The following is a 26,514-nucleotide window of genomic DNA, read 5'->3' on the forward strand; positions in this document are numbered from 1 at the left end:
TTCTTCACTTTGTTGGGATAAGGAGGATATGAGGGGATTGGGATGCTAACATGTGACTTTTCTATTTCCCACATGAAATTAGCAGTTTCTTTGCTTCACACGTTTCTTTAAGTCATTGCCTCTGAACACTTCTATAAGATTCTACACTACCTTGTCCCCTACTAATTTTTACATTTCCTTCAGGTCTCAATGTGTAGTTATTTTGCCTTAGAAAAGCCTTCCTTCTTCCTTAAGTCTAAGGGGGAAATTCACCAATATCTTCTCTTATCATTGTTTATAACCTTAATCTTTTGATATTTTCTTGTCCAATAATTTCTTTGTGTCTCTCATTAGACTCTATGTTCTCAGGCTCTCATGAGCAGGTCCTCATGATTTGCTCAGTATTGTAGTTTTTTCCTACCAGTTTCAAAATGGGGGGTCTGCAGGTACTTTTTGCTTATGAATCACTTTTTTTGAATGAATCAAAAATTTAAAAATTATCATAGTAATATTTAAAAATATGTATTACTCCTTTGAAGAAAATAAATATCAGAACTTGCAGCAATTTAGCCATCTCTCCAAATCTAATTCTAAGAGAGATATATTTACTTCTCTTTTATAATATTTCTGATTTTCTCAGTAAAGAAGTACCATTTAATGGGGATAGGAGAACTTGGATTTTTAAATAAATCAGTTTTTTTATTAATATGCAACTAAACAAGTTATTTGTTTAACATTATGTACTAGTTTTTTTTAATAGTCATCAAGATAGATTTTTAGTATGCTTGAGGAGCAGATAATGTTCCCTGGAATGTCAGAGAAGACATTTAGTAAGGAAAGAGTAAGATTCTGAAGAATTAAGCAATCTGTGTTATGGATAATTCCCTTAAAGATACACTAAGTTTTTTTGGAAACATAGGATATAACTATCTGAAGGTTGCTTTTGGATGTCTGAATTAGAAGGAAAAGTTGCATTAGATACTTTTATTTAATATGTTTATGTGGTCTTCATCTCTTTTAATTTTCACTAATTAAAATATTTATTCCTCTTAGGAAAGTAATAAAGACAATAAAGGATGTTTTTATGTCATTAGTTAACACTAGAAATTAAAATGGGTAGAAAAATTTTCTCTAAGTTTACTATGTTTTAATATTTGTTTTGTGATGAATGTTAAATTCATTTATGTGTTGTGTGTAGACCATTTCTCTGGCCTTCTCAGTATGAAATGTCTGCTATCATCAGACCAGATTCTAAACCATTCTCTAAAAATACCATGTTCCCTCCTCCCAGTCTGCACATGTTTCTCTAACTAAAACTATATCTGGCCTTGCAGGTCTAACACAAAGTCCCACTTTATACATCCTTCTCATTGTGCATGAGAAAGGGTTGGAGGTGGACAATAATAGTTTTGAAGTGAAATTTGCTTAGTGATTACATGACTATTCCCGTTTAGATTCCCTGACCTTCAATTTCTCCATAAAATTATAAGCACTGTAAAATTTTAAGTAATTCACATAGGTTTTCATGAGAGAAAACAAACATCTGAAGCCTCATAGTGTCAACAAACATTTTGCTGCAGCAATTAGTAAACCAGAGATGTACTATAAAACTGCAGTTCATAGAATGCATATGCCTCAAAAATGTGTCTATTTGATTTACATGATGTTCTAAAATGTTTGAATTGATTTTCCAACATTAAGAAATAGAGATGTTATTTAAATATCTATATTATTCTTTGTGTTTAGAAAGTTAGAAGATCTGGGTGGATTTTGCCTGCATTCCCAAATGGCAGCAATCTGAGGGCTTTGGATGGAGTAACATTTCCAAGAAAGCACTCTTCAGTTTGTCTCACTGTCTCCTCTGCTTGATTTACTTGGCTTACTTGGACCTGATAATCATTTGAATTTATAATCCCTAAAATCCCTAAAATTAATCCACTCACTCTTCTACTTGAGTACATTCTAGTTTTGATCTTTATTTAACAGTGTGCAATATCTTGTTCTATGTTATGTAAAATGCTCAATGTTCTTATGCACTTTATTTATCTTGTATATGGTATGTATATAGGCTCTTACAGGACAAGTTATATCATACAATTAGTTAGTAAATACTACCTAGGTTATTAGTTAAATTAGTGAGGTAAAAAATATGCAGCTATTTAAGTGGAACTAGACTACAAAGAAGAAGAAATGTAGAGAAGAACAACAACAACAAAAATTTTCTCTTGTTCCCTCTGCTCTTTCCAACACAAGAGTTGGTTTTGCAGGGTTTTCCTTCCATTCACTGAAACTTTAGTTCTGCGTACATTCTGAAAACTGTTTTGATCAGTTATTACTTCTGTAGTTCTCCCACTGGGAAATTGCACTCATTCTTTGTTTAATTTAGCTGTTACGTAAATATGTTGAAATGCTCTACTATTTCAGTTCCTACTGTGAAAATATTTTTTAAGCAGCAGTATTAAAACACTTTTTTCTCCCATCTCTGTATATCATAGGCATTCATAATCTCAGCAAGGGACTATAAAGCTTATCCAGTATACCTCCTCATGACACCACGGAGCTCTAGAAAAGAAAATTGTAGGTCTATAGTTCACCTGGAGCTATAAGACCCTCAACTGGGTCTCAAATTCATGACTCCAACTCAAACTGATTTTTACATTTTGTATAGAAATTCAGCCTTTTAAAATGAGACTTTTAAGGCAAATAAAATGGATTCTACTCAGTTATGTTCTCTGTCTCCCAATCAAAATCAACTAGTACTTACTTACCTACTATGTAGCATAATTTTATTCTCCCAAAAACCATACAGGGTAAATACAGTCATTAACCTGAAATTACAGTAGGGAAATTTGGAATATAGAAAGGTTAAAAAAAAAAAAAGCCCCGAGTGATGTAGGTGAGATTTAGACTTTAAAGACCAAGCTCCAGTCCGTGCCCTTAACCACGAGGCCCCTTGACTTGTCATCAGGTACTTATTTTCTTTGTGCTGTAATGAGTTTGTCATGTGTATATAGAAGAACTGGCATAATATTGACTAAGTTTTTCAGTTTTTCTACCTGTGATTTCTTGAAGTTTAACTTTTGGGGGTGTGACAAGGGGGTTTGAATTCAGGACCTTATGCTAACAAGGCAGGCTTTCTACCACTTCAGCTACACCTCAAGTCCTTCCTGCTTTAACTTATTTTTCAAGTAGGATGGGTCTGGAAATCCTCCTACTTCTGCTACCTGTGTAGCTGAGCTTGTGCATCACCACATCCTGCCCCTAAGTTTAAGTTTTACTTTAATTACATAGGTCTATCAACTTCTGTCTCCATTGTTCCAAGTACTTCTATGCTTATTCATCATTTCACCTGTGAAATTCTGAAATTATTATAGTTGTGCAAGAATATATTGCTGTATAGTACAAATTTGTCCTTAGCATTGCTTGCCTCTAAAAACAAACAAGCAAAAACCCTTCAGGCATTGATGACTTTGAATGAGTAAAAAGTCTCTTAATGTCTGAAGGCTTCTTTTAATTATTTATTTGTTTTGAATTTTAATTATTTTAGTTTATTGTTGTGCTGGGTGGGGTTACATCATGGGACTTATAAAAGTTATTATAATATATCAAATATATCATACTTAAATTCACTCCTTCACCATTCTCTTTTATCTCCCCTTGCCTCCATTCCTGGAATAGTTTCAACTGCTATCATTTTCCATTTATGTACATGTGTGCACAGTATTTGCACTATATTCACCTTCCCACCCCTTTTCCACCACCTCCTTCCCCTTCCCACTGGTATCATTCCCCTCCCCCCACCCCAGGCAGGACCTGTTCTGCCTTCCTATTCTCTGATTCTATAAAAGAAAAAATGACATTTTTGCTTCTTTAAGATAGCAACACAGGGAGTTTCCTTGTGGCACTTTCATGTATATATGTATCATATCCCAAATTGATTCATCTCCTCTGATTTTCTTCTTTCTACCTCACTCCTTTTCTTATGGTGGTTTCAACAGGTTTAAAAATTCTATATTGTTGTATAGAGAGTACATCAAATATATTCACCTTCTTAATTTCCTTCTTTTACCCCCCCCATAGGTGAACTCTCTTTAGTGTGATCTGTTTTTCATAATATTGCTATATTTGTATGAGATCTGTATTTCACATAAGAGGGAAAACATGCAGCATTTGGCCTTCTGCACCTGGCTAACTTCACTTAAGATGATGTTCTCCAGTTCCATCCATTTACTTGCAAACAACAAAATTTCATTATTCTTTGTGCCTGAGTAAAATTTCATTGTATATAAATACCTCATTTTCTTAATACATTCATAAGTAGTGGGGCATTGTGGCTGTTTCCATAGCTTAGCTATTGTAAATAATGTTGCCTAAACATGGGTGAGTAGGTGCCTTTATTGTAACCTGACTTACATTCCTTCAGGTATATCCATAGTAGTGGAATTGCTGGAATCTCTTGCAGTTCTATTTTTAGAACTCCAAACTATTTTCCAAGTGGTTGTACTAATTTACATTCCTGACAACAGTGTAAGAAGGTTCCTTTTCCCCACATCCTCCCCAACATTTGTTGTTGTTTGTGCTCTTGATGATAGCCATTGTAAACAGGAATGCGGTAGAATCTTAAAGTGGTTTTGATTTGCTTTTCTTTTATGGCCGGGGATATTGAACATTTCTTTATGTATTTTTTAGCCATTTGGACTTCTTCCTTTGAAAAAGCTCTGTTCAGTTCATTTGTCCATTTCTTCACTGGGTCATTGACTTTTGGGGAGTTTAGGTTTTTGAGCTCCCTATGTATTCTGTTTTTTAATCCCTTGTCAGATTACATGTGTAGTTGGCAAAGATTTTCTCCCATTCTGTGGATAGCCTCTTCAGTTTAGAGACCATTTCTTTTGTTGCGCAGGAGCTTTTTAAATTCATGTAGTCCCATTTGTCAGTACTTTCTTTTATAACCAAGGCAACTGGGCAAAATGAGCAATGAGTCATTTGAATTCTATTGAAGTCAGTGCATATGCCTGTTGGTTCCAGTGTATTCCCTACTCTTTCCTGCACTAGTTTCAAAGTTTTAGGTCTTATATTAAGGTCCTTAATCCACTTTGAGTTGATACTTATACAAGGCAAGAGAGATATGGATCTAGTTTCAATTTTCTGCATCCAGGTATCCAGTTTTCCCAACAACATTTGTTGAAGAAGCTGTCTTTTCTCCATCTTATGTTTTTGGCACCTTTATCAAAAATCAGGTGGGCATAGCTGCATGGATTCATAGCTGCATCTTCTGTTCTATTCCACTGGTCTTCATGTGTGTTTTTGTTCAGTACCATGCTGTTTTTATTGCTATGGCTCTGTAGTATAGTTTGAAGTCAGGTATTGTGATACCTCCAGCATTGCTCATTTTGCCCAGTATTGCCTTGGCTATTTATGGTCTTCTGTGCTTCTAAATGAACTTTAAGGTTGATTTTGCAGTCTCTGTGATGAATGCCATTGCTTTCAGTAATATAGCTATTTTCACTATGTTGAGTCTACCAATCCATGACCATGGGAGCTTTATCCATCTTCTGTACTCTTCAGTTTCTTTCTTCAGTGGTTTGTAGTTTTCCTTATAGAGGTCTTTCACATCGTTTGTTAAGTTTATTCCTAGGTATTTGATTTTTTTTTGAGGCTATTATAAATAGAATTATTTTCCTATATTCTTTCTCTGTTCATTGTTGGTATATAGAAAGGCTATTGAATTTTGTAAATTGATTTTGTATCTTAGTGCATTGAAGCTGTTTATGATGTCTGGGAGGTTTTTGGTAGAGTTTTTCAGGTCTTTAGGATAAGATCATGTCATCTCTTAGTAGGGGTAGTTTGACTATTTCCTTTCCAATTTGTATTCCTTTCATTGTTTCTTTCTGCTTTATTGCTCTGGCTAGGAATTCCAAGACTATGTTGAATAAAAGTGGGGAGAGTGGACACCTTTGTCTCATTTCTGACTCTAGAGAAAATGGTTTTAGTTTTTCTTCAGTTAGTGTGATGTTAGCTTTTGGCTTGACATACATAACCTTTATTATGTTGAGGTACATTCCTTCTATTCCTAGTTTCCTTAGAGCTTTTATCATGAAATGGTGTTAAAATTTTTCAAAGGGTTTTATGCATCTGTTGAGATGATCATGTGATATTTGTCTTTGCTTCTGTTAATATTCTGTATTACATTTAATGATTTGCACCTGTTGAACCATCCCTGCATCCCTGGGATGAAACCAACTTGGTCATGGTGTATGATCTTTCTGATATGTTGTTGAATTCAGTTTGCCATTTTTATTGAGGATTTTTGCATCTATGTTCATTAAGGAGATTGGCCTGTAGTTCTCTTTTTTTGGATGTGTCTTTGTCTGGTTTTGTGATGAGTATAATACTGGCTTCATAAAATGAAAATGTTTGAGTTACTTTCCTAAAATATCTTAATATTATACAATATATAAAATACTTCTACAGTATAAAAATTCAACAGCTTTGGGGTGACATAAAAAGTAATTTTGTGTCTTATCACTTAAATCATAAATCAGAGTAGCGCAATGTACATGTATAGTTTTCTCTATGCTTAATATGGTTCAGAAGTGTGCTATTAGTGCCTTCAAAATGTTTTTTTATGATTATTAGCATGCATTGTGTCATTCTCCTGCTACACTTTTCTCTTATTTTAAATTAGGAATGAACACAAATTATTGATTTTGTCCTTATAATCAAATAAATAACATAGTTATTTTTAATATATCTTAGATCTACATTTATAGGTAAAATGTATGAGATTTAGAAAATGAATAACAAAATTATATTTTTCTTTTTTTTGAATGAATATGATTTAAAGCAAAATTTTTTAATATTCATTTGTTCACATGTGCATACATTTTTTGGGTCATTTCTCCCTCTTGCCCCCGCCCCCACACTCCCCTTCCAGGCAGAACCTGTTCTGCACTTTTCTCCAGTTCTGTTGAAGAGTAGAAATAAGCAATAATAAGAAAGACATAGCTTTTTTGCTAGTTGGGATAAGGACAACTATTTTTCTATCTACAAAAATAAAACATTATTTACATACTTTGTAAAATACAGACTAACAAAATGAAAAATATAATTTAGGTATTATTCAACTCTTTGTGTTTATATTTTTATAATTACTTCATTTTTAAAATAGGACTGTGAGTTATTTCACTTAAGTATAGAACTTTTTCCAAGTCATTTTTTTCTAAACAGCCTTTTTAATGACTCTATAATACTATTCTAAGAATATATTATTATTCTAATGGTTACTTTTTATTGGGTATACAGGTTATTCTCAATGTCTTGCATTGTAAAAATTCTGTGATAAAGACCTCTTGATATGTTGCCAGATTTTGTTCTAGTCATTACTTTCCATTCAATCATTCTTTTCACAAATATGTCTTGGGTGGCTACTATGTATCAAGCGGTATGCTGACACAAGAAAAAGATCACTAGCCTCATGGAATTTACAGTGTAGAACTTTTACCCAGGATGAGAATGTTTGCACTGCCAATACACTTATTTTATTTCAACTAATGTAATTTAAATTTAAATAGTCATATCTGACTGGTGGCTACCCTCATGGATATATAACCATCTATTCATAATGTCAAATCTGCCACCTCTCTTGACTCCTGTGATCTGTTCAAGCTTTTATGGATTAAGTACTAAGATATCATTTCATATATTAAAGAATTTAAGATGTTATATGAAGAAGTTTATACAAATCCAGCTGTACCTTTTTATAATCAGTATTTTAGGTAGCCAGTTATTCAGACAAAATGGGAAAAATATAAAAAGTTGCATATTGATACATGATGATGCATAGGTCATTTTAGATGGTGCTGTGTTTGTTACAAACAACTAATTTTGAGACACTGTAAAATTCAAAAATAATGACTCTCTACTTAGGATATTTTATGGCTTAAATTATGCTATTTGCATGAAAAAGAATAGAACTGGAAAAAAGGATGAAAATGGAGATGATGTTGAGCAAGATAAACCAAGCTCAAAAGACCAAATATCTCATGTTCTTGCTCATTTGTGGAACCTAGACATAAAATGATGATGATGATGATATGACAATAATAATAATAGGGCATGAATTGCATGGGGGACTCTGGAGGGACTTGTGGGAGAGAGGAGGGGGAAAGGAAAGGATACTTAGGGTTATGATTAGGATGGGAGTACATTACATATATATGTACATATGTATATATGTACATACACATATGAAGACGATACATGATTTGAAAGAGGAGGAAAAGAAAGAGGGAGAATGAAAATAAAATGGAGGGGTCAAACTTGTTCAAGGTACACTGTACACACATATAAAATTATCACAAAGAAATCCACTTGCATCATTAATGTATGATAATTCAACAATAAAATGGTCATTAAAATAGTTTTAAAGAAGTAGAGTTAACTGTAATTTGAGATATCTACAAGCAACACATTTGATCCTTTTGTTTTTTAAATTTTCTCTTTCTACCTACCTGAAAATCTATACCTACATAAATATAGATTTTAGAATGAAAATGGAAAATATTAAATTAATGATTTGTAGAAGATACAGAATCAATTGAATGACCATGCATCATTAATCACACCTCTACAGGAATATTAATATAACTTGCATTCTTAAAATTATAGTTATATTTTCTACATTATCAAAACAAAACAAATACTTATGTGAGAGAGAACTAAAATAGAATGTAAACATTTGTATTACAAATGAATAACTACCATACTAGAGAGAATAAGAAAGAAAATAATCAAAATTAATGTAGACAACAGCATTTTGACTAGAAACTGTATTTCTAAAGAGAAAAAATTGAGCATAACAGCTATAGTCTTAATTTGGAGAAGTGTTTCTTAACTTGTTTCTAATGGGAATGGGCTAGCAAAGCATATCTTATATATGTACATGTTTTCTAGATTTTTATTGAACAAATTGAACAAATAAATATATCAATTTTAGATCATAGGTAGGTTTCTCAGTATTGAAGAAATATAAAGGGAAAAGTCTAAAATGGATCCTGCAGTGTTACATGCATTAGAATTAGACATATCAGTGTAAACTCATTGTTTTTAATACATATAATGAAAGATAAAGAGATTCAGTCAATTCTTGTTACTCATAGAATTTATGGTCCATAAAAGTACTGAGATAGCAAATACTGGACCATTACTCCTAGGGTAAATATGGGATAATTTTTTGTGAGTTTGTGGTCACAACATGTTTATCAATCAATCTATGTATAACCATATTTGTTTTCTTTTGGTGTGTGTGTGTGTGTGTTACTGGGGTTTACTTGGGGCCTCCAGCTTGCTAGGTAAGCATCCTCCCATTTGAGCCATACCTCTAGCCCTTTCTTTTGCTTTAGTTATTTTTTTGATAAGGTCTCACTTTTTTATTTGGGGCTGGCCTCAGACTGCAATCCTCCTACCTATGCCTCCTGCATAACTGGGATCACAGGTGGGTACCAACATACTCAGTTTGTTGGTTGAGATGTTGTCTTTCTAACTTTTTTTTTTGTCCAGACTGGCTTCTAACCACAATCCCCCTGATCTCCACCTCCTGCAGAGCTGGGATAACGGGCATGAGCCACCATGCCTGGCCTTCTATTTTAAAAGACACCTTATTTAGTATATGTTATTGATTCTTTAATGTTGAACTTGCTGCTAATAGCCTTGTAACTCATTCCTAAATGAAGCTTATCTACCTATATTTTTTCCCCATAAAGCACAGCATAGTCTTTTGTGCTTAGGAACACTAGATGGACTTACTATACTTGCAGCCATTTAGACAGTGAATCACCAATTAAAAGCACAAGAATGCAAAAATAGTGGCAATAAGTAGAGCACCGAAAGGACATGTGTTCACAGTATGAGAAAGCAAAAAAGGAAGCGAGCATTGCTTTTGACCTCACCTGTTATCATGAGCTTTGGGTGACTCAATTTTTTAGTGCTCTGCACGTCTGTGAATGAATGTGAAAAAAATTTTGATAGTTGATTTGGGAGTTATAAGTAAATTATAGTCAGTAGGTAAATATATAAATATAATTGTAAATAATGAAAATTAGCTCTCTATGTGTATGTGTATATATGTACATATAAAACCTAGTTATGTCGGCTGAGAGGCTCAGAAGCTATGACACTCCACTTTACAGTGATTACACCCACCCATAGATCTTGGTCTCTTAATATCCTTACTCAGCTGAAGGAATCAGGACTGTTCAGAGAGGTGGTTAATTTCAAGATTGGACAGAAAAAGTATAAGCTTGTCTTCAAATCTTGTAGTGCCAGAAGTAAGAAAATTCACAGAAAGAAAAGGATAATGATTTGTCAAAAGAGAGTAGGAGGCAACCTGATAGAACCTCTAATGACCAATGCTGGAACACATTGAGCAACAAAATAAACAATAATATTGGATTTTAACAAACAGAATAAAATAAAATATTCACGAGTCCTTACTGTTATCCATAAATTATTCAATAAAGAAACAGATACATGAGGGAGAAGAAATGGCTCTTCCTCACAATAGAATTTCAGTTAATAAGTGTAGAAGGAAAAAGAGAAATAGAGAATCGCCATCAGGCATGTACCACAGTAATAAATGTTGCAGACAGAATCTCCTGTGTTTGTTAAAATTAGTTGGGGAGATACTAGGATTTGTATAATCTCAGCTTTTCCTGAGATACTTGTCAACTACAAAAAGCTGTGGAAAAACAGGGGTAATCCCAGTTTATCAAAGCAAGATAAACATCATTAGGAAAAAGGCATCATTAATAAGTAATAGCTATCATTAACATCTTGGCCTTAATACACTGACAAAATCACAGCACCATTTGTGATATTCATACCAAAAAATGCATTACCTCATGTTAATCTTGAGAGAGCTCTGGAAAAACATAAATTGATGTACATTTTATAGAATAAGTAGTATTCTTCAAAAGTGCTTAAGTCAATTAAAGAAAAGGAATCCTTAGGGACTGTTATAAACTAGAGGAGACCGAAGAGAAATAGTAACTAAATGCTATGTGGGACCCCAGATAGAATCCTGGAACAGAAAAAGACCAGTAGGGGAAAAGCTCATAAATGCCAAGTAAGGTCTAAAGTTTAGTTAATAATACATCACTGTAAATTTCCTGTACTTTATGGAAGATGTTAACACAGGGGAAGTGAGTGAGAGATATAACAAAATTCTTCTTATTTTGCAGTTTTTCTCTTATCAAAGATACAAAATAAAAAGTTTAAAAGTGCAGTTTAATTCATTGAATCCATTCTCCTTCCTTCATGTCTGATTTGAAATTAGTTTTAGCGAGGATCAGAAAAACAGATTCATAAATGTCTAAGAACTCTTTAAAATTAGTTTGGTCTACCCTGGATACACAGTTGCTAAAGGTTATCTTTTCTGGTTGGCATCAACTGATACTTGTTCAGGTCATCTAAAGACAACAGTGGTTTTCTTGTTAAAATTCAGGTGTTATTCATTTTATGCAGCAAAGCCAGTCCTCTCTCTAGTCCTCAGGGTGGGGGTAGGGTGGGGATGGGTGAGGATCACCTGTCTGTGTTCCCTAAAACTTGAATTACCTATTCCTTTATGCCTCTGTCACTCTTAGTTCTGTCACCCCTTAGTTTTAATCCAAAAAGAAAGAAATCTATTGGACCAGGTCAGGTTTTTTGTTGAACTGGTCCTCATAGAATGTCATGAGGCATCTTAATTGATTCCTTGCCCTTGGATTAGATATCTAGCCCAGGTTCTTTGAGGACATGAACATGTAGCAGCAAGCCTGGCCAACTAATAATTTCACTCATCAGGAGCAATGAATTAAGCAGCTTGCTTAGTGTTGGCCAGGCAATGTATTTGACTTTTACACAGTAGCAAAATTTAAGAATTTGCCCTTGCTAACGCAATACTATGATAAATAATGACAGTCTGCAACTTTATGTTTTTGTAGTGTTTTACATCCTGAAATTGTGTTTATTCATACAATTTTATATTTTATATTAAAATGAAGTAGTCATACTTTTTGTAAATGGAAAGTGGATAGTAATATTAGATGTACTAAGGTATTTTCCATATTAACTATAATACGAGAATATATTGTATATTTTGAAAGTATAGCAAATTTTTGTCCATTTAACAGACTGCTTACTTAGTCTTGAAAAAAAAATCTCACCAGCTTGTCTTAACAAATAGCTATTGATGTGTATGTACATGAATAACACAAAGGGTGATTGATAGCCAATAGAATCACAGTATAAGTTCTGGAAAGGAGCCTTATATCTTTCTTATTCAATCCAATACCTTAATTTTAGCAATCTGAAGTAATTTTATCCATCTTCTCCAAGACTATTAAGGAAGATATATGCTCTAATTTTTGCTTTAATCTAATGATCCTTTCAATAAAATTTTCTTAAAATTTATCATACAGAAAAAAATCTTTACTGATAAATTGTTCCTTTTGTTGAAACTATGATTACACAATTTGAGTTCCTCTTTCAGTAATAGCTATGAGAAAGCATTGAGCTAGATTTAATTTTCCAATGTAGTTATATGAATGTATTTTAAGAAGTAGTCATTGTTTTTAGTTTGTTAAACTATTGAGCAAAACTATGAGTTAAACATTAAGGTAACTCCTTACTTAGTTGTAGTTTATACACACTTATCTAATGGTAGATTTGTATTTGCTTATCTGTTTCCATTTTTATGCAGCCTTCTCAAATCATTTTGGAATATTGGTAATCATGAGTTAATATCTATTGCATATTTACTATGTGCTAAAGGCTACATCAATGAAAAGCTGATAGGAATCTGACATGAAGGGCTTATGTTCATATGGGGAGAGCATGTGAAGGAAAATAGGAAAGTTGTTTATAACAAAATAAGTTGAAAAGTACTCCATGCCTTGATCTGCTCTTATACTTCTCTATGCCTCATAGTGTCAAGGACTTTCCTAAGACTAGTAAAGAGTAAACAAAGTGAAACACGGAAGCAATCGTCCTAATCCTGGAGTAAAACCTAAGGAAAAGGATGTGATGGAAAGGGTAGAGTTGTATTCCTAGCATATGCATAGTATTTAATAGATAAAGTATATATATGAAATATACACATTGTATATATTATATGGTCACATATAGACATAGGTGAAGACATAAATTAAAAATTTGAGATGCCTTTTCTAAAGCGGGAACCTTAAATACTTTTCTGACTTTTTACCAACTTTCCCCTTTCTGTGGCTAAGTACTCAATAAATCTTCATTGAATGAATTAATAGAGGAGATATTGCTTTCAAAGCATTACAGGAAAATGGGATGCTCACCATAGATAAATCTAGATAAAAGCTGAATACTAATCACATTAGGGCACAACACAGTCTTTGTTTGTGTGATGGTACTCTATGAATAGTATAAGTTTGCATACAAATTTTAGATGTTACAAAAAGGAACAAGGAACTTTGTTCACTGAGCAAGACCTAGTTAATTCAGGGTCTTATACAAAATGCATGCTCATTAGATTTGGGTCTATTGATTTTTTTTGAAAAAGAAATTAAAAGCAAATCTAAGCATGTCTTATAACAATGAAAAGTTTAAAAATAGGCCATGTTAGCTACTTAGTAATTAAAATGAGCTGGCTTTGATTGGTATTAAGTGTTAGCCAGTTTTGAAATATGAACCTTCAAAGCCTTATAAACAGTGAAATAGCACAATTCTGGCACTAATTGGATCTTCTGAGGAGTCTAATAAGGATGAATGTCATTTACTTAGCAGTGAGCAGCTGGTTAGATTACAAGGACTCAGTCCCTCCAAAAATTTTTGTAGGAAAATTCATAAGTGGTAAAAATCAGCTGTAAATTGTTGAATGCAAGAACTAGGATTGTTAATGAATAAGCATCTACAGTGGAAAGAACCCAAATACTTTCTAGTTCTATGATTTCCATGCAGCATCAATTCCTCTTACCACCTTCTCCTAGATGAGGGTATGACAGAGTACTCCCAGGATACAGTGGAGTTGGTTGGACCTGGTTTCTCATGTTTCTTTGTTTGCTAAATACTTAGCAACTTCTAGCATGTTAGCAGATTCAATTTGCCCCTTGTTTTTGTCTCTATTCCTTTCAGAGGAAGCTGGATGGCTATAGGCCTCTTAGAGAAATCTTTTTCTCTGGGTTTCCCTCCTACTTCACTGGATTTTGTTTCTTGGTTATTTTCCTGGCTCTCTCATACCTCCCTGGCCTCTAAATGTTGTAGTAACCTAGGGTTTATGTTACTTTTCTATTGGCGCATAACAAATAACCACAAATTTAACAGTTTAAACAATTTACATTTTATAATCTCATAGTTTCTGTGGGCCAGAAATCTGGGCATAGGCTAACTGGTTCCTCTATAAGACTGCAGTCAGACTGTCAGCTGGAACTGGTATATCATCTGAATACTAGGCTAGAGGATTTATTTCCACACTTGCTCAGTTTGTTGGCAGAATTGATTTTCTTGTGGTCACAGGAGAGAAAAGGCCTTCCTTTCCTGGCGGCTGGAAACTGGAAGCTTTGCAAACTAGCAGCTATAGGCTGCTCTCGGTGTCCTGTGCATTCCCTTACATGGCTGCTTGCTTCACAAACGTCATCTAGTAAAGGAGAAATCCCCTAGCAAGATTGTAGGTATAGTCTGATGTAAGGACATTATGCATTCACACTATGTAATTCACATACATTTTGCTACTTAATTCTGTCCATATTCTATTGGTCAGAAAGAAGTCATAGGGCCTGTCCACATTCTAGTAGATTGGAATCAGAGGGGCATGAACGCTAGGTGAAGGGAATGGGATACCCAAGAGTCTTAACTACTCTAAGCCTGATTCTCTGCCCTTGCTTGTCTTTATCTGCATTCGTACTGTGTATACAGGTATGCAAATAGAAAAATGAGGCCTGATGAAACTATTCCAGGAACGAACGGGCAGTGGGTGGGGAGGGAGGAGATAAAGGAGAATGATGGAAGGGATGATTTCAAGTATGATATATTTGATATAAGAACTTTTGTAAATGCCACAATGTACCCCCAGCTCAAAATTTTTTAAAAAAAAGGGCATTTAAAAAACACTTTAAAAAAATGAGGAGACAGTCCTCAGTTTTATATGTACAACTTGCTCTTCCCTAAACTCTACACTGATAAAGCCAACTGTTTACTTCATGTTGTTCTTCTTGGGTATATCTAAGGGACATCTCAAATTTCATACATCCAAACCCAAATCATCATTTACCTCCAATCATCTATTTTTTTCCATGCCTTTTTCAGTCTCAGTAAATGTCAGCTTGTCTTTTTAATTGCCCAAAACAACAACAAAAAAGTTTTCATTTTCATTCTTTACATTGTCTTACTCAGAATCTAGTTTATAGGAAAATTCTGTCCCATCCATTTTCAAAATATATGAACTCTGGCCATTTCTCTCCACTTTGTCAAAACTCTTTCTGCATTATTCTCAGTAAAATGTCTGTAGTCTGTCCCCTTTTTTGTTACTTCTCTGACCTCTTCTCCCACTTTTCCCAAACTTTTTCATTCTGTTCCAGAACAGTAGTTTATTTGCCGCTCTTTGAACAGGTGTGACACCCTTCAATTTCAGGGCCTTTTACTGGCTATTCCCTTTTCTTGGAACCCTCTTTTTCCCTAGATACCTGCATCGATAACTCCTTTACTACCCCCTCCCCCATGGTCTTCCATACATGAAATATAGATGAAATCTACCTTATTCACCTTTTTTTGTTGTAATAGTCTGCTTTTTTTGCATTCTGTATTCCAGATTGCCCTTATACTGCTCTACTACTCCCTTCCCCCATAGTACTTACTATCTCCTAGTGTTCTGTAATTGTTATGTTTATTGGTTATAGCCTTTGTTTCCTGTTTGTATGTAAGCTTCATGGTGACAGGGATCTCTGGGCTTTTTGTTCTTTGTTTTTTCATTCTTCTCTACCAAACCTTTAAAAATGTACCCGGTACATCAAGGGGTGTTCCTTCAAACATTACTTGGGTGACTGAATGAATGAATGTAGTTACTGTTGTTCTCATATTGGTACCTTTGTTTAATCCTGGAATCTTAAATTCTTGCAGAACTATTTTTTCCTCAAACCTTTTCAACTTACTCTTTCTTAGTTATCATACCTATGTTCAGTTGGCACTGGGACCTGATCTTAAATACAACAAGTCAACTTCTGTTGACCATTCTATTCCTAGTTGAATGTAAATGCTGTCTTTGTTTCCTGCAACACACTTAGGATCTGTTTCAAACAACATGGTCTACACAGAACTCAATGCCACTGCTGTGATTTTGCTATTAATGGAAGCTCTTGCAGATTTTCCATGTATCAGATTGTTGCCTCTCATCAGAAAAGTCTGCATGTACCTTGGTGAACTCCTCAGTACTTGTTGATGTAAGACAGGCAAAGGGAATCCCCTGATTCCTCTCCCTACATTTCCTTCCTACAGAGCTTTCTTCTTGTACTTTCATCCTGTTTTTTTTTTTTTCTTTCTGTTTCATCCTTCAAAACTTTCAAAACAATATTAAAATCTGCTTTCTGGGGTAGGACTTCCTATCACTCATTTGTATTGCAGTCTAAACTATGAACTAGCCAGATGTAGTGGTATACATGTCTAATTCCAGCACTCAGTGGCTGAGTTCAGAGGATCACCAGTGCACGGTCAGCCAGAGCTACATAGTGAGACCCTGTGTTAAAAAAAAAAATATTAAAAAAAGGTACAATTTCTTTATATGTGTTTTCACTTTAAATTCTTACTCTTTGTGTAAAATGAAAGTAATTCTTCTTTCCACTGCACTTGAAGCTTTAATATACTGGTGAATTTGTTTTAGGGTACACAGTAGAGACTTCCATTCCTGTTGCCCTAAACTCACATCAAGGAGGTAACTGACTATTTTTCTTATAAATGAGGAGTATTGGTCAAAATTCTCCTTATCTTCACTTAGCTATAGGTGAGTGGTGACTCATGGAGGTCACTGATAAATAAAAGATGATGTCACCTACATTGGTTGAGAAAACCTGACAAGTCCTTATTTTACCACTATAGGAAGACAAGTAGCCTTGCCCTCATCTTGTTCCCTGCTTTGTGAAGTGTTCATTTCAACTTTGAGTTGATTCTTTAAATTTATTTTAATTAGATGTCCTTTATGTGAAAATATTTACTGCTGATGGAATCCTATATGGTGATTTCCTCTCTGTAACACAGCCTGCACTTACCTTTTCCCATTTTCTGCTTCTCCGAAGGCTCATATTTCTTTTCTTAATTGTATTTTTAGGAAGCTGAATTTTGGACTTTCTGAGGAAAGCATCTGGGTTTCTGTGCTGCCAGGTAATGAGAAAATACGAAAAATGTCTCATAATGCTTAGATTAGAATTTTCTATGAATTTCAATTTTAGATATCTAAAAAAAGGTAAAAGTTCTGATAAGAAATTTTGTAAAAATAAAACAAAATTTACACTGAAACCATATCTTAAAATTATGTTTATTCTTAAGCACTCTGTTTATTATTGAGAATCTGTCCAATTACAGAAAGAATAAGAGGCAGATGCCAGTCTAAGTAGACAAATGTTTCAATGTAAAATATTTCCTATCAGCAGAAAATGTTTTACTTGGTAGACTAACTTGATAGTGTTAACCACACAAACAGTTGGATGCAAAAGGAAATGTGTGTTTTGCCAGCAAACACTTTCAAGAGATAAGCACTTGTCATAAGTACTACAGACTTAGAAAAATCTTTGATTTGGCCAGCTGAGACCACCACGTGTTTTAAAATGTCATCCATCATTTTAGTGTTAAGAGCGCCCCCTAGTGTGATTGTATAATTATGTGTTTATGTGAAATTTTACACATTGTTTTTAATATCTCATCTTCCTATTAGATTGTAATGGGCCTTCTTTTGATGCTGGGTTGACTAATTGTATATAGTGTATAGCAGTCTAGGAAGATGCATTTATTTTTTTCTTGTCCTTACCCATAATCATATGTGAAGTCAGAGGTCAGCTTAAAAGTAGAATCTAGGAATATCTAATATCTAAACTCCTTTATTTCAAGTTGATATGTCATTTAGTAAGTGCACATTTAAATACTAAGATAAAATGTCACTGGATAATCAACTTCTCTAGTAATAGTTTTATCAAGTAACAAATTGCTGTGAACAATTCCTTCTTGGTAAACTCATGAGCATTTTATTTTTTATTTTTGGAGCTACTGGAATTTTAACTTAGGGCCTTGCTCTTGCTAGACAAGTACTTTACCACTTGAGCCATGCTCCCATCTGGGATTTTAGGTGTATACCAATATGCCTGGCTTATTTGTTGAGATAGGGTCTAGATAATATTTTGCCTGGGCTGGCCTGAACCAAGATCCTCCTGATCTCTGCCTCCTAAGTAGCTAGGATTACAGGCCTGAGCCACTGTAACTGAGCATTTTAATAATTAAACAAGAAAACTCAGACATGATTTGCTTTTAAAATCCACTGTGTGAAAAAAATCCAAAATACGAGATTTTTTGACAAACCTGAATATCCCTTATTGCAAGAGAACTTGTAGATAAAAACATAATTCACCCATGGGGCTCTTACCTGTCCTCTACCACCAGGTAAGAGTGCCTGCATATCATCCTTACTCCATAAATCCTCACTCAAAATCGGCAGCTGAGTACCTGTTTTTCAGCTGTTAATTTTGCCTTGCATTTAAATTTTAATCCTTTGAAAATAATTAAGCCATCCTTGCAAAGTTAAATTGCACATAATATTCTAAAGTACATTTCTATGAGTTTGACAACTGCATTTATTTCTTCCTATTCTCTCATCTCTAATCTAAATTATCTTGATTGTTTTAATAATATCTTACAGATTTTGTGTTCTAAACTTGATTCCCAGGACTACATACTAAACTGTTTGTAGTAGGCAGCTTTGCTTTTATTTTTTTCTGTCTGTTTCCCTCTCATTTGATGTTGAAACCATCGTCTCAGTACAGTATTTACATTATTTCCTGCTTTGCTGAAAAGATTTTTATAAAATCAGAGCAGTGAACTTATTATAGCTGGCCTGTGTTTGAATCCTATGTCATATTTACTTGGAGAATTACAGCTTTGGACAAGTAAGTAATTCTCTCAGAGGCTCAATCTCTTCTCTTGTAAAAGAGATATGCAAGGCATTATTTCATAGGATGTTGTTAGTACCTCTTTTTAAGACTTACTTGTATGTTAGATCTAGATCCTATTTTTGTTTTTGTTTCCTGTGCTTTGGGGGGTCATATTCAAAGAAATCATTGCCTGTTTCAAGATCTACCATGTGATTCAGATCCTTCTTCTAGAAAAATAACCTAAGGAAATGAAATCAGTATATTATAGAGGTACTTGCACACCCAGGGTTATTGTGGCACTACTCAAACAGTGCCATCAATGGATGGATGGTCCACCACACTATCACACATAGGGCATTTGGTTAGTATGCACTTTTTAAAATTTGCTTGTTACTCTCTTTAATTTGAACTTGTTTAATGTCTGTGAAAGCTATAGCCTATTTTCCAAATCCTCTGATATTGTTTTAGTTAGGACCTTCATATTTTGAACAATTAGGAGAGTTCCCTAACTGAATTTTCCTATTTTACCTCTTTCCAATAAACTGTCCCTACTGATACCAGGCTAAATTTCCTAAAGCATAGAACATAATCAGCTTAAAATATGTCAATATCTCTTGTCCAAAACCATCATTAGTTCTTGCTTTAACTTTCTTCTAGCTTGTCTCGTTGTCATTGTCTTTACCTCTTGACCTTTGTGCTTTGTTTTACTGAATAAGTTTTAGATCCCAGAATGCTTTTTACTCTCTTTGCTCCACAATGCCTTTATGCAGTAATTACAAAGGCCAGTAATGCTCTCTGTTCTTAATTTGCTGAGTCCTTTCCATCTTTTTAAGACACCTTTACTTTCACTGTCTGTGACAATCCCTCCTAGATTAAAATCTCAACCACACAATACACACCCAGTCTAAGTATCTCCTCAGTGGCTAACTCTAAAAGCCTAGGTCCTCTTTTGTTATTGTTACAAACTGCAGTTTACAGAGGGCAGCTTGAAGGCAAGTATTATGTTATATTACTTGTATATCAGTGCCAAGAATCTAGAAAGTACTCAGGAAAAGCATATTTATGAAGTTCATGAAGAAATTGAATAAAAAGTAGAGAGAAGTTGTGATAGGGTTCTCATGAACCTCATGCTTTCAGTCAGGTTTAAACTGAGAAAGCAAAATGCCTCACTCATGTCAGCCTTGCTGGGTAGGAGGGAGAATCAGCTATCTGTTGACTTCTTGTCCTCTGTTTCATTTACATTGATTCTTCCAATTACATGTATTCCTTAGTGCACCAAACTATCCTACACTTCTTATTCAGCATTCATTCTCCTCTTCTTTATACTTATTGAGTCTTAGTACTATTACAGACAAAACCAAATATACAATACCCCCATTTCCCACCTCCTTATTGCTATGGGAGATAATCTGTCTCCATAAAATTAATTACAACATATAAAATATTAGATAGAACACATAATATGATAAAGCCAAAGTATACATAAGTAGAAAAACCTATGGGTAAATAGAAAAGTATTTTCACTGAGATACCCTAAAGATTTCAAAAGTTTTAAAATCAGGAAATGAATCTCTTATGAATTTTCAGCCATGTTGTACAGGACTTAGTCCTTGTGGCTTCCAATAGCACAGTGTAGGTGGCCACCTATCTGTTAAATGTAAGCCCTGCTTCTGTTAATAATAATGAAAAGAAGCACAGTCTAGGAGACTAAAGATAAAAATCTACACTTGGAGCTGCTGACAGGCTATCTTTGGTGAGCCAAATTGGTGAAAGCAATCTGTGGAGGAGGGGCAAGAGCTGACACTGGAAGTTGCCAAGGAATCTATTGACACAGGACTGAAGCAGTAAGCCAAGAGCTGTAACAAGGAAAGCAGTAAGCAAGAAACTCATTGGTTGAAAGGCAAGAGTTAGTTAATGGAGGGAGATATCAGGCAGCTGGACAGCCTGGAATAAACTCACAATGAGGGAGGACCAAGGAACAAGTCTACTCAAGAGAGCACAAAAATAGGCTGCTCTACTTGGGGGTTCTCAGCACAGTCTCAGTGAGGAAAACCAGAAGCAGACCATAATAAAGGCACCATTTATGAAATCACATAGTTTCAAAGGAGCTAAAATGGAAAAGGGCCACAAAAGAAAGGATGAGAATTATAAAGAGCCAGTGTTTTGAAAAGAAAGTAAATGCTCAAAGAATTTGATTCAAAAAGATGGTCCAGGGACATTGGCATTGATAGCAATGCTTTATCTTGAAATGATTTTGTGTGTGTGTGTGTGTGTGTGTGGGTGGGTGTGTGTGTGTGTATGTGTGCAGATTTTGAAATGCAAGGGTTTCAAGGAGGCAAAATTAATGTGGAATAAAATTTCTGGGGTTGAGCCGCATGCTGTTCAGAATTCTTCAGTCTTGGGATGTAAGCTACACAAGGAAATTTGAACACATCATTTCTTCTAACTGAAGCACAGGATATTCCCAAAAGATGAATGACAGGAAAGTTGCCAATGATCTAGGTTTGAATAATAAGGACTGACCCTCTCCAGAATGCCTTGAAACCCCACATTCGAAGAAGCTGTGCATACCAATAAGGCTTCAGGCATGTTTGTGTAATCACAGCATACTCCATACTTTCACTCTACTCAGGATTAGTGGTTCAAGCTATGCTTTTTATGCATGACCACTAGGGTCTGATAGAAAATCACTGATACTCTGCTATGGCATGAATCCAATCTTCTTAAAAAACAGAGTATTTAAACAGATTTTCATAGGCATTCTATGACCATCTTCTGCCTGTACACTTCATGTATGAAATATTTACTTCATTTGGTAAAACTGTACTGTGAGTAGCTTTCTGAAATAGCCTCATATATATGTTTGCATATTATACAGACATACACCATGTATAATAGTACAGACCCAAATTATTCCCAATGTAAGACACACTGCTACTTCATGCATAGTTTTTTTTTTTACTTTGAAAGTAAAAAGAGGAAGAGGTAGTACTTTGCCACCTCTTAGGAAGCATAATTATTTTGCATGATGTCAAATGTCACCGAATAGAAATATAACCCAAGTAACTTTCTTTGTGGATACTGCTATAGAATGTGTGAATTCTCCTAAATTTTTCTTGAAGCTTTTCACATGTAGCTGGCAGGTTGCTTTGAACTATAAAACATAGCATTGTATTTCCAAAGAGCATGCTGTTTTTGAGACTTAAGTTTTAGGCATCTAAGATTCAGTAAATACTTTCCCCATGCTTTCTAGGTTTATAATAATTTTCTTTGCTTCTTCTTTGGCTTTTTAGGTTAGGTTATGACCTTTTGTATCTTTCTTTATTTAGAAATCTGTTTTATGATTTATTATTATTTTCCTTTCCCAAACTTTATCTTTGGTTTTTCTGAAATTTGGCAACAAATAGCATGAAGGAACACATGCTATTGTTATTGAAAGCAGAATGTTAGAAAAAAATCACATGAATATCTAGTTGCTCTTAGTTTTTTAAAAAACGCTATCTTATCTTTAAAATTTTCTGTTGTGGTTAAGTATACACACATATATATGTATATATGTATATCTTATAGTGTATGCACACACACACATACATGTATCTGTGTATATGTGTGTGTATCTGCTTTCGTGCTTGGGTTTGAATGTAATTTGTCCTCTCCAAGTTGGAATTTAATCCCCATAATCAGTTATGAAGAAAGTAGAAACTTAATTTAACTATGGCATTTAGAAGTGGGCCTTTGGAAGGAGGTTAGGATTTGATAATATCATCAGGGTGAAGCCTCTATGACTGAATACTGGTGGCTTCACGTAAAAGAGACAGACCAAACATACACATGCACTTTCTGTGTTTCTTGCTATCTGACATTCTTCACAACCTTAGGATTCTAGTAGTAAGAAGGCCATCACCAGATTTGGTCATTTAGCTGGCACAGAACCGTGAGTCAAAATAAACCTCTCTACTTTAAGATTTACCTAGTTTGTGATACTGATATTAACAGAAAATGAAACAAGACAACATAAAATATTTAACTATTTTTCAGTGTATATTTCCATGGCATACATTACATTTACAGGATTGTGAAGTCATCACCACTATGTATTTTTCAAAAATTTTTCCGTACACGAAAGAGTAATACTGCATCTATTAAGTTCTATCACTCTAGTCTCCCCAGGGTGGAGCTACCCAGTGAATAATCTTTATTTTCACATTCATCTTCCACTCAGGTGTGGTTGTTTACCTTGTTCTTACTAATGGATTGGAAGCAGAAGTGATGTGTAATTTTGATATGGTTAGAAATTGAATGTGACTTCTCTAGTCTTCTTCCTGTGTGCTGACTATGTATTAATGTCCAGTGGAACACTGGAAACCATATGTTAAAGATGAGAAAGACTTTAGCCAGAGGTCCTAAGTTACTGTGTAACAGACTCCCTTTCTGCATGCCCTTCTACACTTACATGAATGAGAAATAAGCATCTATTGTGTGAAGTCTGATTACCTGAGACTGCCGTTACCTTAACCAATGCAATTGCATGGTGAACATTTCTATTTGAAGGTATTTATACATTTCAAACTCATTATGTCTAAAATATATTTTCTTACCTTTTGTGAAGCCCGATCTCTCTCCTTTTTCATCTTCCTATTTTAAGTGGATCTAACATAGTTCTAGTTACCCAGACTAAAAGAAATAATTCTTTTTAAATTTTAATTTTCTGGTAATGCTAGATTTTGAATTCAGGGCCTTACACTTCCTATGCAAGTACTGTATCACTTGAGCAATGCCCCCAGGCCCTTTTGCTTTTGTTTATTTTTCAGATAGGGTCTTATACTTTTGCTGGGCCTGGCCTCATACTCAAAATACTCTTACCTCCACCTCACAAGTATCTAGGATTATAGGCATGCACCACTACATCTGGCCCCCAAATCAGTCATTTAAAACTATTTCTTATCTCTCTTAGTTGTTTTCCTTGTCCTAGAAAATCTTCCTTATATACATTGTTTCTCCCCTATTTCTACATAGCTTCTACTCTATTTCAGGCTCTTATAGCTCATAATTGGTCACCATTTTCTCAACTTTCTAATTAATCTCCCTATTTCATTTCATTATTTCATTTCTTCATACTCTTCCCATTCAGCTGATTAACACTTATAACTTGATTCTTATATACATTTCCTTTTACTCAGATGATATGTAATAAAGTTTAAATACTATATTTACAGGCTGCCAGCAAAGCCTAGCAGCTTAATTTCACCATGGAACTTTCTTAACATTTGGTGATATCTAACTTTCTGATTTTTCTCAGTTTGAAAAACGGTAGTTTGAAGTTCCTGTTAGATTAGTAATGCAAATGAGCCTCTTTCTTATATGCAACTTTTATCTACTCTTTCTATCAGGTTTCCTGTTTTGTCTTTTTTTGTTTCTCATGAGTTCCTTGTATACTCTAGATTAATTCTTTGTTTGTTTTAGGCATTGCAGATATCTCTCCCAACCTTAATCTTTCTCTGAACTTTCCTTATAGTATTCTTGAACAGAAATTCTTCTTTATATTTTGTGCAGTTTATTACTTTTATGCTGTATCTTTCTAAATCCTATTTAATAAGGTATAATTTGCATGTCAAGGTATAGTTGGATGAGTTCTGACAAATGTGTACATCTCTGTACTCATTACCACACTTAAAAGGCAGGAAATTTCTCTTCCCACAAAAGTTTCTTTGTGACCCTTTGCAGCTGATTTCTGCCCTTGATCCATAGCCTCAGGCAACCAGTGCTGTTTTCTGTCACTAAAGGTTATTTCTGCTTCTTCTTAGAGTATCATATAAGTAGAACTGTGCAGTGTGGCACTGTGTACCTTTTATGTTTGGCTTCATTTATTCAGTGAATGAAATAAATTAGTAAAAAGAAGAGTGTGTCTCACACACATACACACTCAAATGTACATCAAATGTATTGTTTGCCATTTCTGGTGTTATGCATCTAAGTTAGTTGCTATTTGGAGTCATTTCTCTTTAGTCTTCCAAACCTTCCTTTAGCGTTTCTTTTAGTACAGACAATCTATAAATAATTCATTTTATAAAACCCAAAAGAAGTCTCTATTTCAATGTTACTTCTTTTTTTTTGATGGTACTCAAGTTTGTGGTCCCAGAATAGCCCTTGGTTCAAGGATGGTCCCAAGCAAAAGCATGAGCTCCTATCTGAAAAATAAAAGTAAAAGTTAAAAGGGCCCTGGGCATGACTCAAGAGACAAGGCACTTGCCTAACACACATAGGTCCTGAATTAGATGCCAGCACTGTGGGGTTTCCAGCTTGGTTCTGGTCCTTCTAATTGCTTATCATCTTCTGTCTCCTTTTCTTCTCCCTATTCTTTTTCTCTCTTTTCCTTGGTCTCACTTCAGTTTAGGAATTAGGTAAAGATTTTTTGTGTGCACATTTTATTTAGACGGTCCTAAATTAGAATGGTTGACTTTACAATTTTCACCTTTAGCTTGGATTCATTGGGACTAAATGAGTTTTTGACTTCTAATGGTTTCATCAGTATGTAATAGTGTTAGAAGTCCAGGAGTATCTGTACTTAGATCCTGATGCTTACCTTATTACTTTTTTTCCTTTGTTTTTTGACATGAATTAACTTCCTTCTTCCTTTCCTTCCTACACTGGGATGTGAACTCAGGGCCTTAAGCTTCCTAGGCTGGCACTCTACTACTTGAACCACACCCCCATCTCTCCTTCTCCTCTTCCCCCTCTTCCTCCTTTTCTTCTTTTCTTTCTTTCTTTTTTTCCTTCCTTCCTCCTCCTCTTCCTCCTCCTCCTCCTCCTCCTCCTCCTCCTCCTCCTCCTCCTCCTCCTCCTCCTCCTCCTCCTCCTCCTCCTCCTCTTCTTCTTCTTCTTCTTCTTCTTCTTCTTCTTCTTCTTCTTCTTCTTCTTCTTCTTCTTCTTCTTCTTCTTCTTCTTCTTCTTCTTCTTCCTTCCTCCTTCTTTCTTCCTCTTCCCTTCATTCTTCTTCCTCCTTCCTTTTTCCTTCTTTCTTCTCCTCCTCCTTCACCTTTTTCTTCCTCCTCCTCCTCCATCTTCTTCTTCTTCCTTCTCTTCCTCTTCCTCCTCTTCTTTTTTTTGATAAGTGCTGGAGTTGAATTCAGGGCTTTGCACTTGTAAGGCCAGCATTCTTCTGCTTGAACCACATCTCCAGCCATATTTGTTCTGGTTATTTCAGAGACAGGGTTTTGGTTTTTTGCCCAGGCCTACCTGGACTGGAATCCTCCTTTGACAGGCGTTCTCACCATTGGTAGGCTGGAATGACAGGGACACATTACTACACACAGCTTTTTCCCTTGGGTGGGAAAGGTTTCTTTTTGCTTAGGCTGGCCTAGAACTTCTATCTTCCTGTTCTCAGCCTCCAGAGCAACAGCTTAGG

The 26,514-nt window shown here is 34.8% G+C and overlaps 1 protein-coding gene across 1 annotated transcript in view; it reads left to right on the forward strand.

The window, feature by feature from the left end:
* The first annotated feature begins 17,308 nt into the window (after positions 1-17,308).
* Cox7b2 (cytochrome c oxidase subunit 7B2) overlaps positions 17,309-26,514 on the forward strand; it is a 66,424-nt gene continuing 57,218 nt past the window's right edge. Inside the window, exon 1 of the mRNA XM_074041098.1 lies at positions 17,309-17,352. The gene's annotated coding sequence lies outside the window, so the exon portion shown is untranslated. The remainder of the gene's footprint in view (positions 17,353-26,514) is intronic.

The sequence above is a fragment of the Castor canadensis genome, chromosome 9 (assembly GCF_047511655.1).
Source record: "Castor canadensis chromosome 9, mCasCan1.hap1v2, whole genome shotgun sequence".
In the NCBI taxonomy this organism is placed as follows: Eukaryota; Metazoa; Chordata; class Mammalia; order Rodentia; family Castoridae; genus Castor; species Castor canadensis.